This window comes from Triturus cristatus, chromosome 2_1, assembly GCF_964204655.1.
Source record: "Triturus cristatus chromosome 2_1, aTriCri1.1, whole genome shotgun sequence".
Lineage (NCBI taxonomy): Eukaryota > Metazoa > Chordata > Amphibia > Caudata > Salamandridae > Triturus > Triturus cristatus.
In genome coordinates, this window is record NC_140581.1 from 51,670,264 (window position 1) to 51,686,715 (window position 16,452).

Consider the following 16,452-nt stretch of genomic DNA (forward strand, 5'->3'; position numbering starts at 1 on the left):
CTACTCACTTTCTACTACTCTCTACTACTGACTCTACTACTCACTCTCTACTACTCTCTCTCTGCTACTCACTCTTTACTATTCAATCTCTACTACTCTCTACTACTTACTCTCTACTACTCACTCTCAACTACTCTCTACTACTCACTCTCCATTACCCACTTTCTACTACTCTCTACTACTCCATCTCTACTACTCACTCTCTACTACTCTCTTCTACTCACTCTCTACTGCTCACTCTACTACTCTCTACTACTCACTCTCTGCTACTCTCTCTTCTACTCTCTACTCTCTATTACTCATCCTCTACTCTCTACCTCTCTACCTCCCTCTCTCTCTACTACTCTCTACCTCTACCTCTACCTTTCTACCTCTACACCTCTACATCTACACCTCTACCTCTACACCTCTCTCTACACGCACACATTTGCACATCTACATGCATATATATGCATATCCATTTATCTATATGTATGTATATTACCTACTGGCGGTCGCCAGTAGGTAGTTATAGTTAGGACCACGTTTCCATAGGAAATCCGCAACATTCTATTTTGAATAACTTTGGCGCCGGTCGACGAATCCTCGCGAATTTCTCAAAATAGGTGGGGCGCTACGCTCCGCTCCTACCCTGAAAGTCTCGGGGGGATCCGTCAAGCGGGGGCTGAGATAAAAGGGGGGTCCCAAAACGCGTTTTTCCCATGCATTTTTCCATAGGACCTTTAGAACGAGCTACAGCCTGAACGGCTGAACAGAATTACTCAAAATTTGGCAGAGAGGTAGTCCCTAGGTCAAGGAAGTGCCTTTTGTAGGTTTGGTGTAAATCTGTTCAGTAGATTCTGAGAAAATAGCCTTTAAATCAATATATATATCTGAGCCAGCTTACGGTACGCTTACCGTACGCTTACGGTAAGCGTACGGTGGCGTGCGCGAGCGCGATTCTGATTGGCTCTTAGATCTTAGTAAACATTCGAATCGGCCGAAACCAGGAAGCGGCGGCCGCCATTTTGTGTATTTCACTCTGAAAAAAAAGAGTGAAAACAAGGAAAGGGGGCAATGAGGAGAGTTACAGACCCCCTAACTATTGTAAGGGGGTCAAAGAAGGACAGAAAAGTACAAAAAAAACATTTATTGATTTTAAAAAAAATCACGGGGTACGCGTACGGTAAGCTCACGGTAAGCGTACGGTAAAAAAAATAAAAATAAATAAATGAAAATCAGATTTAAGAGTTTAGAAATTAGGGAGCTCTAAAAAGAGCTGTTGTGTTTATGGAGTCATTTTTTTAGTGGTACCTACAAGTAAGTACCGATGCAGAGTCTAAGGTTCAAGAGGAAGACTCTGTTCCCTTCATCATTGAAGTGCACACCATCTCCTCTATAAATGTCTTGCATGTCGTAACGCAAGTTGTTGTGGTAAATGGCACCCATACCATAGTCACGGAGGAAAGCAGAAACAGATTTGTTGACGTGCTTTCTTGCTTTGTCAATCTGTGGACAGAAATGATTGGACCAGTTCCATTTTTGCCTTTGGCATATGTTGGAAAACACAAAGGCAGTTTTAGGGAAAAGTGTAAACAGTTGTGCAAAGGTGTCCTTCATAAGCATTTCCAGACCTACCCCAGTCAAAGTGCCTAGGTCATTGCCACCACAGTGCACTATTATGAGGTCAGGGTGTTGGATTTGCATGAAGGATTTCACCAATGGCATCAATTGGTGCCACTTTAACCCTCTCTGACCAATCCATTTAATGTCTACATTTGGCAAAGCAAGGTCTCTCACCATATCTGTTTTCTCTGCAAACTTTTCACTCCAGAAGACATAGCTGTGCCCTACAATCCACACTGTGAACATCTTCAAAGGAGAACTGGATGCACTCAGGAGGTGTCTTTCAGTAGAATGGCAATATGAAAAGAAAGACAGTTTGGAAATGGAGGCATACATATTTTTTACAAAACAAAAAGAACTGATTGGCTGTTTCATACCATTCTAGAAAAAAAACTAGGCTGTATGTGAAAATTAATAGAAGCATGTTTTGTATTGGTACAAAAAAATGTGTAACCAAAGAACAGTACTATGGATTTGCAGTTAGGTTTGAAAAGTCAAGCACTCTTGCTCTGTGGAATTGAAACATTGTGTGTCGAACTTCTGACCTAACTGCACACAGCAGTGTTCCATGAGCTGTTGCTATGGTAGCAGGCAGAAGTCAAGTTGGGGGAAGGGTACTAGGCAGAAGTCAAGTTGGGGGCAGGGTACTTTTGGAAAAGGGTTGGTTTTCAACCAATAGAAATGTGTCATTACATTTGAAAAAAAGGGGGAAGCACTGAGATTTGAAACTTACATGTATATGTGTGGAAAAATAGAGGGAAAGTTTGCCATTATCTGGTTCTGCTGAGAGGAGAGAGGTGTACAGAACAGAGATCCTGGCTCTGATAATCTGCTGTTTGAGTGACACATTTCTTTCACAACTAACTAATTTTAAAGGTGAGTTTACAGTTTGAGAGGGGATGTATGTGGTAACTTAAGAAATGAATAATAGAAATGGGAATTGTTTTTGTTGTAGTTACACATGGTGGATTCATAATGTGTCAGTCTGTAAAAGAGATTTTCACTTGGCCCGAAAAAAAAAGAGCAGTAAGTGTGCTTTCAAATTGGCAAAGAAATTTCGTTTTGGCACTAATGTGAAAACATGACTGTGTGTGCATAGAAGAATTATAGGCAGAAATGTATTGCGTCTTGCTCTGGTGATTTCACAGTTGCAGTAGATGGAAAAGAGGAGCGAATTTTTGGGGGAAGAAGCAGAGGTTTAGCACACACCCATGTGCTTGCCATGTATAGTCATGCACAGTAATTAGAAGCGAGTGGGGTTTTCAGGTTTAAGTCTGTAATGCAAATACATTCAGCATCACTAAGGCTGGTTGCCCCTGCTGGAGTGTAGGCAGTCACAGAGAATACACACGGTGGTGGTCTGAAAAAAAAACTGCTTGGACATGTGCATTTAAATAAATTAAAAAAAAAGGTTTCAGAATGTGTCAGTCTGTAAAAGTGATTTCAAATTGAAAAAAGAGATATACACTTGCCCCCGAAAAAAAAAGAGCAGTAAGTGTGCTTTCAAATTGGCAAAGAAATTTCGTTTTGGCACTAATGTGAAAACATGACTCTGTGTGCATAGAAGAATTATAGGCAGAAATGTATTGCGTCTTGCTCTGGTGATTTCACAGTTGCAGTAGATGGAAAAGAGGAGCGAATTTTGGGGGGATGAAGCAGAGGTTTAGCACACACCCATGTGCTTGCCATGTATAGTCATGCACAGTAATTAGAAGCGAGTGGGGTTTTCAGGTTTAAGTCTGTAATGCAAAAACATTCAGCATCACTAAGGCTGGTTGCCCCTGCTGGAGTGTAGGCAGTCACAGAGAATACACACGGTGGTGGTCTGAAAAAAAAACAGCTTGGACATGTGCATTTAAATAAATTTAAAAAAAAAGGTTTCAGAATGTGTCAGTCTGTAAAAGTGATTTCAAAGTGTAAAAAGAGATTTTCACTTGGCCCGAAAAAAAAAGAGCAGTAAGTGTGCTTTCAAATTGGCAAAGAAATTTCGTTTTGGCACTAATGTGAAAACATGACTCTGTGTGCATAGAAGAATTATAGGCAGAAATGTATTGCGTCTTGCTCTGGTGATTTCACAGTTGCAGTAGATGGAAAAGAGGAGCGAATTTTTGGGGGAAGAAGCAGAGGTTTAGCACACACCCATGTGCTTGCCATGTATAGTCATGCACAGTAATTAGAAGCGAGTGGGGTTTTCAGGTTTAAGTCTGTAATGCAAATACATTCAGCATCACTAAGGCTGGTTGCCCCTGCTGGAGTGTAGGCAGTCACAGAGAATACACACGGTGGTGGTCTGAAAAAAAAACAGCTTGGACATGTGCATTTAAATAAATTTAAAAAAAAGGTTTCAGAATGTGTCAGTCTGTAAAAGTGATTTCAAAGTGTAAAAAGAGATTTTCACTTGGCCCGAAAAAAAAAGAGCAGTAAGTGTGCTTTCAAATTGGCAAAGAAATTTCGTTTTGGCACTAATGTGAAAACATGACTCTGTGTGCATAGAAGAATTATAGGCAGAAATGTATTGCGTCTTGCTCTGGTGATTTCACAGTTGCAGTAGATGGAAAAGAGGAGCGAATTTTTGGGGGAAGAAGCAGAGGTTTAGCACACACCCATGTGCTTGCCATGTATAGTCATGCACAGTAATTAGAAGCGAGTGGGGTTTTCAGGTTTAAGTCTGTAATGCAAATACATTCAGCATCACTAAGGCTGGTTGCCCCTGCTGGAGTGTAGGCAGTCACAGAGAATACACACGGTGGTGGTCTGAAAAAAAAACAGCTTGGACATGTGCATTTAAATAAATTTAAAAAAAAAGGTTTCAGAATGTGTCAGTCTGTAAAAGTGATTTCAAAGTGTAAAAAGAGATTTTCACTTGGCCCGAAAAAAAAAAGAGCAGTAAGTGTGCTTTCAAATTGGCAAAGAAATTTCGTTTTGGCACTAATGTGAAAACATGACTCTGTGTGCATAGAAGAATTATAGGCAGAAATGTATTGCGTCTTGCTCTGGTGATTTCACAGTTGCAGTAGATGGAAAAGAGGAGCGAATTTTTGGGGGAAGAAGCAGAGGTTTAGCACACACCCATGTGCTTGCCATGTATAGTCATGCACAGTAATTAGAAGCGAGTGGGGTTTTCAGGTTTAAGTCTGTAATGCAAATACATTCAGCATCACTAAGGCTGTTTGCCCCTGCTGGAGTGTAGGCAGTCACAGAGAATACACACGGTGGTGGTCTGAAAAAAAAACTGCTTGGACATGTGCATTTAAATAAATTTAAAAAAAAGGTTTCAGAATGTGTCAGTCTGTAAAAGTGATTTCAAATTGAAAAAAGAGATATACACTTGCCCCCGAAAAAAAAAGAGCAGTAAGTGTGCTTTCAAATTGGCAAAGAAATTTCGTTTTGGCACTAATGTGAAAACATGACTCTGTGTGCATAGAAGAATTATAGGCAGAAATGTATTGCGTCTTGCTCTGGTGATTTCACAGTTGCAGTAGATGGAAAAGAGGAGCGAATTTTTGGGGGAAGAAGCAGAGGTTTAGCACACACCCATGTGCTTGCCATGTATAGTCATGCACAGTAATTAGAAGCGAGTGGGGTTTTCAGGTTTAAGTCTGTAATGCAAATACATTCAGCATCACTAAGGCTGGTTGCCCCTGCTGGAGTGTAGGCAGTCACAGAGAATGCACACGGTGGTGGTCTGAAAAAAAAACTGCTTGGACATGTGCATTTAAATAAATTAAAAAAAAAGGTTTCAGAATGTGTCAGTCTGTAAAAGTGATTTCAAATTGAAAAAAGAGATATACACTTGCCCCCGAAAAAAAAAGAGCAGTAAGTGTGCTTTCAAATTGGCAAAGAAATTTCGTTTTGGCACTAATGTGAAAACATGACTCTGTGTGCATAGAAGAATTATAGGCAGAAATGTATTGCGTCTTGCTCTGGTGATTTCACAGTTGCAGTAGATGGAAAAGAGGAGCGAATTTTTGGGGGAAGAAGCAGAGGTTTAGCACACACCCATGTGCTTGCCATGTATAGTCATGCACAGTAATTAGAAGCGAGTGGGGTTTTCAGGTTTAAGTCTGTAATGCAAATACATTCAGCATCACTAAGGCTGGTTGCCCCTGCTGGAGTGTAGGCAGTCACAGAGAATACACACGGTGGTGGTCTGAAAAAAAAACAGCTTGGACATGTGCATTTAAATAAATTTAAAAAAAAAGGTTTCAGAATGTGTCAGTCTGTAAAAGTGATTTCAAAGTGTAAAAAGAGATTTTCACTTGGCCCGAAAAAAAAAGAGCAGTAAGTGTGCTTTCAAATTGGCAAAGAAATTTCGTTTTGGCACTAATGTGAAAACATGACTCTGTGTGCATAGAAGAATTATAGGCAGAAATGTATTGCGTCTTGCTCTGGTGATTTCACAGTTGCAGTAGATGGAAAAGAGGAGCGAATTTTTGGGGGAAGAAGCAGAGGTTTAGCACACACCCATGTGCTTGCCATGTATAGTCATGCACAGTAATTAGAAGCGAGTGGGGTTTTCAGGTTTAAGTCTGTAATGCAAATACATTCAGCATCACTAAGGCTGGTTGCCCCTGCTGGAGTGTAGGCAGTCACAGAGAATACACACGGTGGTGGTCTGAAAAAAAAACAGCTTGGACATGTGCATTTAAATAAATTAAAAAAAAAGGTTTCAGAATGTGTCAGTCTGTAAAAGTGATTTCAAAGTGTAAAAAGAGATTTTCACTTGGCCCGAAAAAAAAAGAGCAGTAAGTGTGCTTTCAAATTGGCAAAGAAATTTCGTTTTGGCACTAATGTGAAAACATGACTCTGTGTGCATAGAAGAATTATAGGCAGAAATGTATTGCGTCTTGCTCTGGTGATTTCACAGTTGCAGTAGATGGAAAAGAGGAGCGAATTTTTGGGGGAAGAAGCAGAGGTTTAGCACACACCCATGTGCTTGCCATGTATAGTCATGCACAGTAATTAGAAGCGAGTGGGGTTTTCAGGTTTAAGTCTGTAATGCAAATACATTCAGCATCACTAAGGCTGGTTGCCCCTGCTGGAGTGTAGGCAGTCACAGAGAATACACACGGTGGTGGTCTGAAAAAAAAACAGCTTGGACATGTGCATTTAAATAAATTTAAAAAAAAAGGTTTCAGAATGTGTCAGTCTGTAAAAGTGATTTCAAAGTGTAAAAAGAGATTTTCACTTGGCCCGAAAAAAAAAAGAGCAGTAAGTGTGCTTTCAAATTGGCAAAGAAATTTCGTTTTGGCACTAATGTGAAAACATGACTCTGTGTGCATAGAAGAATTATAGGCAGAAATGTATTGCGTCTTGCTCTGGTGATTTCACAGTTGCAGTAGATGGAAAAGAGGAGCGAATTTTTGGGGGAAGAAGCAGAGGTTTAGCACACACCCATGTGCTTGCCATGTATAGTCATGCACAGTAATTAGAAGCGAGTGGGGTTTTCAGGTTTAAGTCTGTAATGCAAATACATTCAGCATCACTAAGGCTGTTTGCCCCTGCTGGAGTGTAGGCAGTCACAGAGAATACACACGGTGGTGGTCTGAAAAAAAAACTGCTTGGACATGTGCATTTAAATAAATTTAAAAAAAAGGTTTCAGAATGTGTCAGTCTGTAAAAGTGATTTCAAATTGAAAAAAGAGATATACACTTGCCCCCGAAAAAAAAAGAGCAGTAAGTGTGCTTTCAAATTGGCAAAGAAATTTCGTTTTGGCACTAATGTGAAAACATGACTCTGTGTGCATAGAAGAATTATAGGCAGAAATGTATTGCGTCTTGCTCTGGTGATTTCACAGTTGCAGTAGATGGAAAAGAGGAGCGAATTTTTGGGGGAAGAAGCAGAGGTTTAGCACACACCCATGTGCTTGCCATGTATAGTCATGCACAGTAATTAGAAGCGAGTGGGGTTTTCAGGTTTAAGTCTGTAATGCAAATACATTCAGCATCACTAAGGCTGGTTGCCCCTGCTGGAGTGTAGGCAGTCACAGAGAATGCACACGGTGGTGGTCTGAAAAAAAAACTGCTTGGACATGTGCATTTAAATAAATTAAAAAAAAAGGTTTCAGAATGTGTCAGTCTGTAAAAGTGATTTCAAATTGAAAAAAGAGATATACACTTGCCCCCGAAAAAAAAAGAGCAGTAAGTGTGCTTTCAAATTGGCAAAGAAATTTCGTTTTGGCACTAATGTGAAAACATGACTCTGTGTGCATAGAAGAATTATAGGCAGAAATGTATTGCGTCTTGCTCTGGTGATTTCACAGTTGCAGTAGATGGAAAAGAGGAGCGAATTTTTGGGGGAAGAAGCAGAGGTTTAGCACACACCCATGTGCTTGCCATGTATAGTCATGCACAGTAATTAGAAGCGAGTGGGGTTTTCAGGTTTAAGTCTGTAATGCAAATACATTCAGCATCACTAAGGCTGGTTGCCCCTGCTGGAGTGTAGGCAGTCACAGAGAATACACACGGTGGTGGTCTGAAAAAAAAACAGCTTGGACATGTGCATTTAAATAAATTTAAAAAAAAAGGTTTCAGAATGTGTCAGTCTGTAAAAGTGATTTCAAAGTGTAAAAAGAGATTTTCACTTGGCCCGAAAAAAAAAGAGCAGTAAGTGTGCTTTCAAATTGGCAAAGAAATTTCGTTTTGGCACTAATGTGAAAACATGACTCTGTGTGCATAGAAGAATTATAGGCAGAAATGTATTGCGTCTTGCTCTGGTGATTTCACAGTTGCAGTAGATGGAAAAGAGGAGCGAATTTTTGGGGGAAGAAGCAGAGGTTTAGCACACACCCATGTGCTTGCCATGTATAGTCATGCACAGTAATTAGAAGCGAGTGGGGTTTTCAGGTTTAAGTCTGTAATGCAAATACATTCAGCATCACTAAGGCTGGTTGCCCCTGCTGGAGTGTAGGCAGTCACAGAGAATACACACGGTGGTGGTCTGAAAAAAAAACAGCTTGGTTTCATAATGTGACAGTTTGTTATACAGATTTTCACTTGCCCAAAAAAAAAGAGGAGTTTGTGTGCATTCAAATTGGCAAAGAAATTTCGTTTTGTGACTATTGTGAAAAGAAATGTAGTAATATATTTAAATACAATAAAGAATTTTTTTTTTAGTTTTTTTGCAGGTATTGCTGAAGAACAGTGAACAAAATTTAAGATGCCTACAAAATCTCGAGTTCAAAAAACGCTAAAAAAAAAACTATATTTGAGGACAACTGGAGGACCAAAGTTAGTAGAAGATGCTGATGTTGGGAAAAAGAAAAAATCTTCTGGTAAGCAAAAAAGACAATTCCTAAACAAAATATTGAAAACAAACAAAAATGTACAAAATGTCTGTTCTCGGAAAAATGTAACAAAACCTACAGAACAGCAAAAAATTGAGGATTTAGTTAATGCAAATATACCTTCTGCAATTGAAAAGTTTAACATAAACAGAAAAACAGCATTTAAAGAGATACGTAGAAAAATGTTTCAGAGAAGAGTTATGTCCAATTTGATAAAGGATATAAAGAAATATAAGCAAAAGGCTAAATATTATAAGAGAAAAAAAGAAATTGAAGCCATTGCAGCAAAGGCATTAGAATTAAAAAGGAAACTATTCATATTAATTTTGAATAGGATGCGTACATTAGATAAAATGGTTAATGTACTGAAATCACAAAGCAAAAGCAAAAGAGTAGTGAACAGAACAAATTTTTGTAAAGTGTTTTTAGAAAAGTGGATGCATAGCTCAAGTAGTGAACCTTTTTTTAATGAAGAGAGCTATTTTCAAAGTAATAGTTTGCTGCATGCAGTTGACACCAGAGGTCGTTCATACGAAGTAAAAAATGGTTGCATAATGGAGAAGGAGATAATGGTTCCAAGAGGTGAGGTACAAGTGATGGCAGATGAGGCAATGGGGAGACGTCCTAAAGCCCCAGTGTACACTTGGAATTGTAGTAGTATTTGCACTGTGCGTCAGGAATCTATTGACAGATTTCGAGAGTTTCTAAGAGAATATAGTAAAAAAAGTGTAAAACAAAAGATTAAGGTGCTTCAAAGTCTGGATCCATGCAGAGTGAGAGAGAATACTGGTTTGCAGGGTCATTCTCTTGCTTGTCTATCTAGAAAAGTGTGCAATAGTGTTTTCCATCATTTTAGGATGCTGGCTGTTCATCATACTGAAATGAGAAAGTTTGTGAGACGGTTGTATTTTGCCAAAAGTCCAGCAATAAAGTTAAATGAATTGAATAGGGCTCTGTTCCGAGGAACGGTATCAGATGTAGAGAAGGTTGTTGATGAAATTCAGTTTTGTTACTTTGGTCCTGAACAAAACAGTGCAGAGAAGGACACAGTAAATGAGGCAGAAGTGGAAGAGAATGTAGAACCTTGTGTAAGTAAGACATTTAATGATCACATAACAAAATTTGCAATAGTCTCTAATGAAAGACCAAATGTTACTTGTATTTGTTGCCGCAGAACTCATTATAGAAAACAAACTAGGAATGTTGATCTCTACAGAAAGAGTGAAAATGAAGATAATTATAAGTGGATGGATTTTGCAACATATATATTTCTTGAAAATTGTTTTGAATTGGGTGAAGATCAGCGTATTTGTAAATACTGCTACAACAAGTTAGAGGAAAATAGAATGCCGACCAGAGCTGTACATAATAATTTAGAATTGGATGCTATTCCTGCTGAACTTTCTGAATTAAATACATATGAGTCTATACTCATTCAATGTGTTCATCCGTTCCAGACCATAGTACGTATGGAGCCCAAAACTGGTAAATTACCTCCTTCAGATTTACTGAGAGGTTTAAAAGGTAGAGTGGTGTATTTGCCCTTGGATTTGAAAAAAAATATGGAAACTATTGATGCGGATACTTTGGAAACTGAACCATTAATTATTCTGGTTAATGGTGTACCTACAAAGAATAAGAAGATTTGGCAGGAGCTGGTAGATGTGCGGAAAGTACAAAGAGCAAATTTGTATTTGAAAAAAAATAACAAATGGTATGAATCAATTTATATAGTAGAAGAAGAAGAAGAAGAAGAAGATTTACAAGGAGATACAGAAACACCAAGTGGACAAATTGAAAAAGTGGACAAGTCAAAGGAAGAAGAAATTTATGAACATTTTAGCATACATCCTCTCCATTCGAAAGAAGTTATGGGAGACAATATTGATCTCTTTCAGATGAAGAAAGCAAAAGGAAATCCCGTGAGTGTATGGGAGGAGAGCTTGGAAGCTCGATGTTTTCCCCAGCTGTTTCCTAAAGGAAAAGGAGGACGATACGATGAACGTCCGGAACAGATTCCAGCTTCTGAGTATCGGACTACAAGACTATATGCTGAAGATCCCAGATTTCGACAAAGTATCCCTTATTTGTTCCATCTTTTATTTGAAAGCGACTTGTCTGCACTGTCTTATGCAGTAAATCACATTTTAAAAAGTGGAGTACATTTACAAAATGTGTCTGCTAAGGATTTTATGGAGAAAGTGCAGCACCGAGATGATCATTTGGAAACACAACTGATCAATCTGATGGCTTGTCAGCGTGGGACAAATGAATATTGGTACCGACGCCATGGTGAACTAAAATGCATGTTACGCAATTTAGGAACACCAACATGGTTCCTTACCCTAAGCTGCGCCGAGTACGCTTGGGATGATTTACTGGATTTTCTACGAGAGGCCAATTCAAACATTGAAAACATCGAATACAAGACAGCAGGAGAACTGTGCTCATTGGATCCGGTTAATGTTTGCAGATATTTCAATCATAGATTTGAGGCTATGATGTCCTTCATCTGCAATAAAAAAAATCCACCCCTTGGAGAAGTAGTGGATTTCTTTTGGAGAAAAGAGTACCAGGCAAGAGGTGCTCCTCATATTCATATGCTGCTGTGGATCAAGGATGCCCCAAAGTTTGGAACAGATACTGATGAAGCAGTGTTATCTTACATTGAAGAATATGCAACATGTGCTATACCTAAAAGCACAGAAGAGTACAAGTTAAAGGAGCAAGTTCTACGTTTCCAAAGTCATCGGTGTGGAAAATACTGTCGACGGAAATACAAGAGCAAAGAAAAATACTACACTAAATGTCGATTTGGATTTCCTAGACCTGTTCTTACAAATGGAAGAGTCAACAGTTTTATGTCAGCTGTGAGACATACTATCACAAGAAAATCACCTAAGAATACCTACAACCTTAAAAGAAAAGAAGAATCAAAAAATATAAATGACTACAACCCAGTCATTTTATCCATGTGGAACGCTAACATGGATATACAGTATGTTGCTGACAATTCCATTGCTGTTGCTCGATATGTAACGTCTTACATTACGAAATCAGAAAAAACAGAATTGAAGGAAATGTGGGAAGAGATTTCTCACGAGAAGACTGTCAGTAAGAAGCTGTACAGTTTCAGTTTGAAGATGTTATCGCATCGAGAAATTGGATCCTACGAATGTTCAGATAGATTATCTTCTGCAAGTCTCTACTCGAAGTCAAGAAGAATAATTTGGGCAAGTTTAGGCCTTGCAGCAATGAGAAATCGGGTACTGAAATCTGTTGGAGAAATTGAATATTTGGCACAGTTCGAACCTGAAAGTACAGATATATTGAAAACAAACATGTTGGACACATATTATCCCAAGAGAAGTCATCATCTGGAGAACATGTGTCTCTATGAAGTGCTGCAGAACTACATTTATTCACGGAAAGCTGCAGAAGACATCAATAATGGAAAATATAAAGTCGTTGGTGAAGAAGGATGTTTGGTGAAGCAAACCAAAGGAAGTTTGATAAATCACCGGAAGCTGAGTTGCGACACTACCGACAAGAAAGAATTTTACTACTTGGCTCTTTTACAGTTGTTTAAACCATGGCGTTCAGAGGATGAACTACTGGGAGAATTCCAGAGCTATGAAGATTCTTTTAATGCTTGCAAAGACAGCATACAATGCAGTACATTCTCAACTTATCTGCAAATGTTAAATGAAGAAATTGAACAGGAAACTACAATTGCAGCAGAAATTGCTAGAGACAGTTCTCAGGACAGCCAAAGTTCAGGAACATACAGTCAAGATCCCCTAGGACAACCAATCGTTGAAAATGAAGCATCAATAGCCATGAATGAAGTGGAAACGGCTATGAATCAAGCTCAAGAAGAATTTATAGACTTAGAAAATTTGGAAAGACAACTGAATCAAGAGCAGCAACAAATTTATGAAGAGATCAAAAACAAAATTGATCACGGATTTCTACATGAAAAAAAAGAGTGCTCATGCACATCATTTCATCCAATCAGGATGTATGTAAGCGGACAAGCTGGCACTGGAAAAAGTTTCCTAATTAAAGTCATCAGAAGCTACCTAAAGCAAAAAACAGATTCTACTTTGTCTTGTGTGGTTACTGCTCCAACTGGGTTAGCAGCATATAACATAAAAGGAATCACCTTACATCGTTTGCTAATGTTACCAGTGGAGCATGAGAACAAAATACAATTCAACAAGCTAACTGGAGAAGCATGCTTGGAAGTTTCAAGAGTATTGAAGAAGATGCAAGTTCTCATTATTGATGAGGTGAGCATGGTATCAAACTTAATGCTTGCCTTTGTGCATTTAAGAATGCAGCAAATTTTGAAGACAGACTATGACGTGTTATTTGGTGGAAAACACGTCATAGTTTTTGGGGATCTTTTGCAACTTACTCCGGTTAAAGGACAACCAGTGTTTAATACTGTGACACATGAAGACACGAAGAAGTCATTGGGAAGCATTGGAAATACAAATATTTGGTCCTTCTTTGAGTACAAGGAACTTACAACTAATATGAGGCAAGCAAACGATGAAGAATATGGAAGTATTCTGAAAGATATCAGGATTGGACTACTCACAGAAGTTGGGAAAAAAGCATTACAGAGTCGGCTGTTACATAACTTATTTCCAAAGGAAGAAATAGTTGCAGAGAAAATATACAAGAATATTGCAGAAAACAAAAGTGTCATCTGCTTAATGCCAACTCTACGTGAATGCTCAATATTTAATGAGGAGCTTTTGAAATTGGAAAAGGAAGAGATCAGGAAATTGGAAGCAGTGGACAAAATTGAGGATGGAAGAATTACTGTCACAGTAACAGGCAAACTGAAAAATAAATTGGACTCACTAGAGAAGAACATCTCCAAAACAGCAGGATTAGAAAAAAATCTATATGTTTGCATGAACTGTAGAGTGTTTTTAAGGAGAAATTTGGATGTTGAAAAAGGCTTAGTAAATGGAGCGATGGGAAGAGTTGTGGGTTTTATTAATTATCAGAAAAAAGATGGAATTGAATGGTTAAAAATAAAATTTGATCAGATAGAGGAAGTTAAAGACATTTGTCGTTGTTCAGTTCGTTTCATGCTTGTGAAAGACTTATATGTACGTAGGAAGCAGTTTCCGTTTTCTCTAGCATATGCTGTAACTATTCACAAGTCTCAAGGATTGACTGTAGATTGTGCATTTGTGAACATTGGATCTAGTGTGTTCAAAGAAGGTATGGCATATGTTGCTTTGTCACGAGTCAAAACATTATCAGGTTTATTCATGATAGACTTCGATGACTCAAAAGTTAGTGCTGATACAAACTGTGTAAAGGAGTATAATAGATTAAGAAGAAGCTATGCTCCTCATTTAGGTCAGTATCCTGTGTTGGAGAAACGTGTAGTTTCTCGTAAAAGGAGAAATGAGAATATCTGTAATGAAGATGTAGAGAAGAGGAAAAAAAAGAGGAGTGATGTAATTGCAAGCAAAAAGAATAAGGAAAATGAAGAACAGGTTGTAGGATGTCATTTTGAAAATAGCTCTGGTGTCAACTGCTACGCAAATGTAGTGCTGAATGTTGCTTTTTATCTGGAAAGTTTGCAAGAGCAGATAATAATAAATCAGGGAAAAAGATTCTGTTCAGAGCTCAGTCTCCTTTTTCAAAAGCTGAGTAAAGATAAAACTCAAATAGAAAGTGCTACTGATATTAGAAAACTTTTAGATGTATGTTCAGGACGAACACAGTTTTCTCAAAATGAACAGCAAGATGCTCACGAATTTTTGATGTATTTTCTTCAGGTAGTGGAAGAAGAAGGAGTTCCCATTGACATTTTTTTTGGTCTCTCTTATAAATGGGAACATAGTTGTGATAATTGTTATAATATAAGTGGTTCTATTGTTGATAATGAAAGGTTTATTTATTTGACATTGCCAGAGAGTAAAACAGTCACTTTTGCAAACTTAGTTAAAGATGCTAATCATAGCATGAAATGTGGTGAGTGTAATTCTGACATGTTATCAACATTAATTTTAAGGGAATACGGACAGTATGTAATTTTAATGATGCAACGATGTAGAGCTGATGGATCAAAATTGGATACTTTAATAAAGAAGTTTACAGGACAGCAATTATCAATTTCAGGAAAAACTTTTGTAACTGTTGCAATAATTTTCCATGATGGACCTACTGTTACTTCTGGACATTACACAGTTTATCTAAAATGTGAAAAAGGATGGACACTGTGTAATGATTCCCAATTGATTTTCAAACAACGTTTGCCTTTTGATTTAGCAAATTCCTATCTAATCTTCCTGAAACCTAAATTTTAGAGAGACTTGGCAAGATCTGGACAAAATAATTTTACCATTTTACAGGATTACCATTGCAATTTTGTAGAAAAAAGATTTTTAAAATTATCATTTGGCCTAAAGGAAAGATAACCAATTGTAATGTGGACTTTTTAAATTTTTAATGCAATTTTGAAAAACCAATAATTTAGAGATTATCGGTAACTTCTGCACATTTTAAATTTTGGAATGTTATTGGACTGCCACTGGAAATTTTTTCAAAAATGATTTCAAAAATTACTATTTGGCCATGTGGAAAAGTAAGCAATTCTATTGTGGACTAAATAAATTATTCGAAAAATTTTCGTGAACCAAAATGTTACAGAGAATCGGTGAGATCTGGACAGATTAAACTTTAGAATTTTAATGGTTTTCCCTTGGAAATTTATTCCAGGGAAAGAATAAAAAATACTATTTGGCCTAAAGGAAATAAAATCAGATGTATTTTGGAGTTATTTGAGATATATTATTGTGAATGTACTTCTGAAACAAAAATATCAGACGGTATTTTAAAGAAAAAAGTATTGTTTTTAGATGACATTTTTTAAGAATAATATGCATTTCTGTAATGATAAGTTTAAGTGAGAAGAGATTCTGGGCTTTTTTAATACAATCTTTGAGATTGTTATTTTTTTTTGCCCGCTGTAAAATGATGAATGCAATTGCTTTCACAATTTATAGTGAAATGCAATATATTCTGAAAACAGCAAAAATAAGGCAAAAATATTTTTTGGAAAAAAATGTAAATATGTGTACTGTATTATAAAATGTTTTAAAAATATTAATACTTTTTTCTTTTTTTTCAGATCGATATAGAAAATTTTCGTAAACTACAACCATTTTAAAAACTATTTTTTAAAAAAACAAATGAATAAATATTTTTTTCAGTGAGTATGGTAAGTCAATAGTAATAATTGTAGTCTTTCAAGGACCTTGTAATGTGAAAAATGATTTTTAGTGTTTTTTTTAAAAAATAAAAAAAAAGGTACGCGTACGGTACGCGTACGGTAAAAAAAAAAAAAAGTTTTTTAAAAAAAATGTAAAAAAAAGATGAAAGATAAGGTTGGCTCTTAAAAGAACCGTTGTGTTCATGCAGGGACAGAGGAAAGGAACCATGGGAAAATCATTCAAAGCTACAAATGTGCTGATCTATTTTGTTATTCACTAGGGAAACACTGGTCTCCCTATAACAAATTAGAGCT

General features: G+C 37.3%; 1 long non-coding RNA gene across 1 annotated transcript; it reads left to right on the forward strand.

Moving 5' to 3' along the window:
• Window positions 1–1,311: 1,311 nt before the first annotated feature.
• LOC146863714 (uncharacterized) lies at window positions 1,312–16,146 on the forward strand. Its single transcript, XR_014976557.1, has 3 exons — window positions 1,312–2,481; window positions 8,722–8,879; window positions 16,057–16,146. It is a non-coding gene; the product is annotated as an uncharacterized LOC146863714 (long non-coding RNA).
• Window positions 16,147–16,452: the final 306 nt, after the last annotated feature.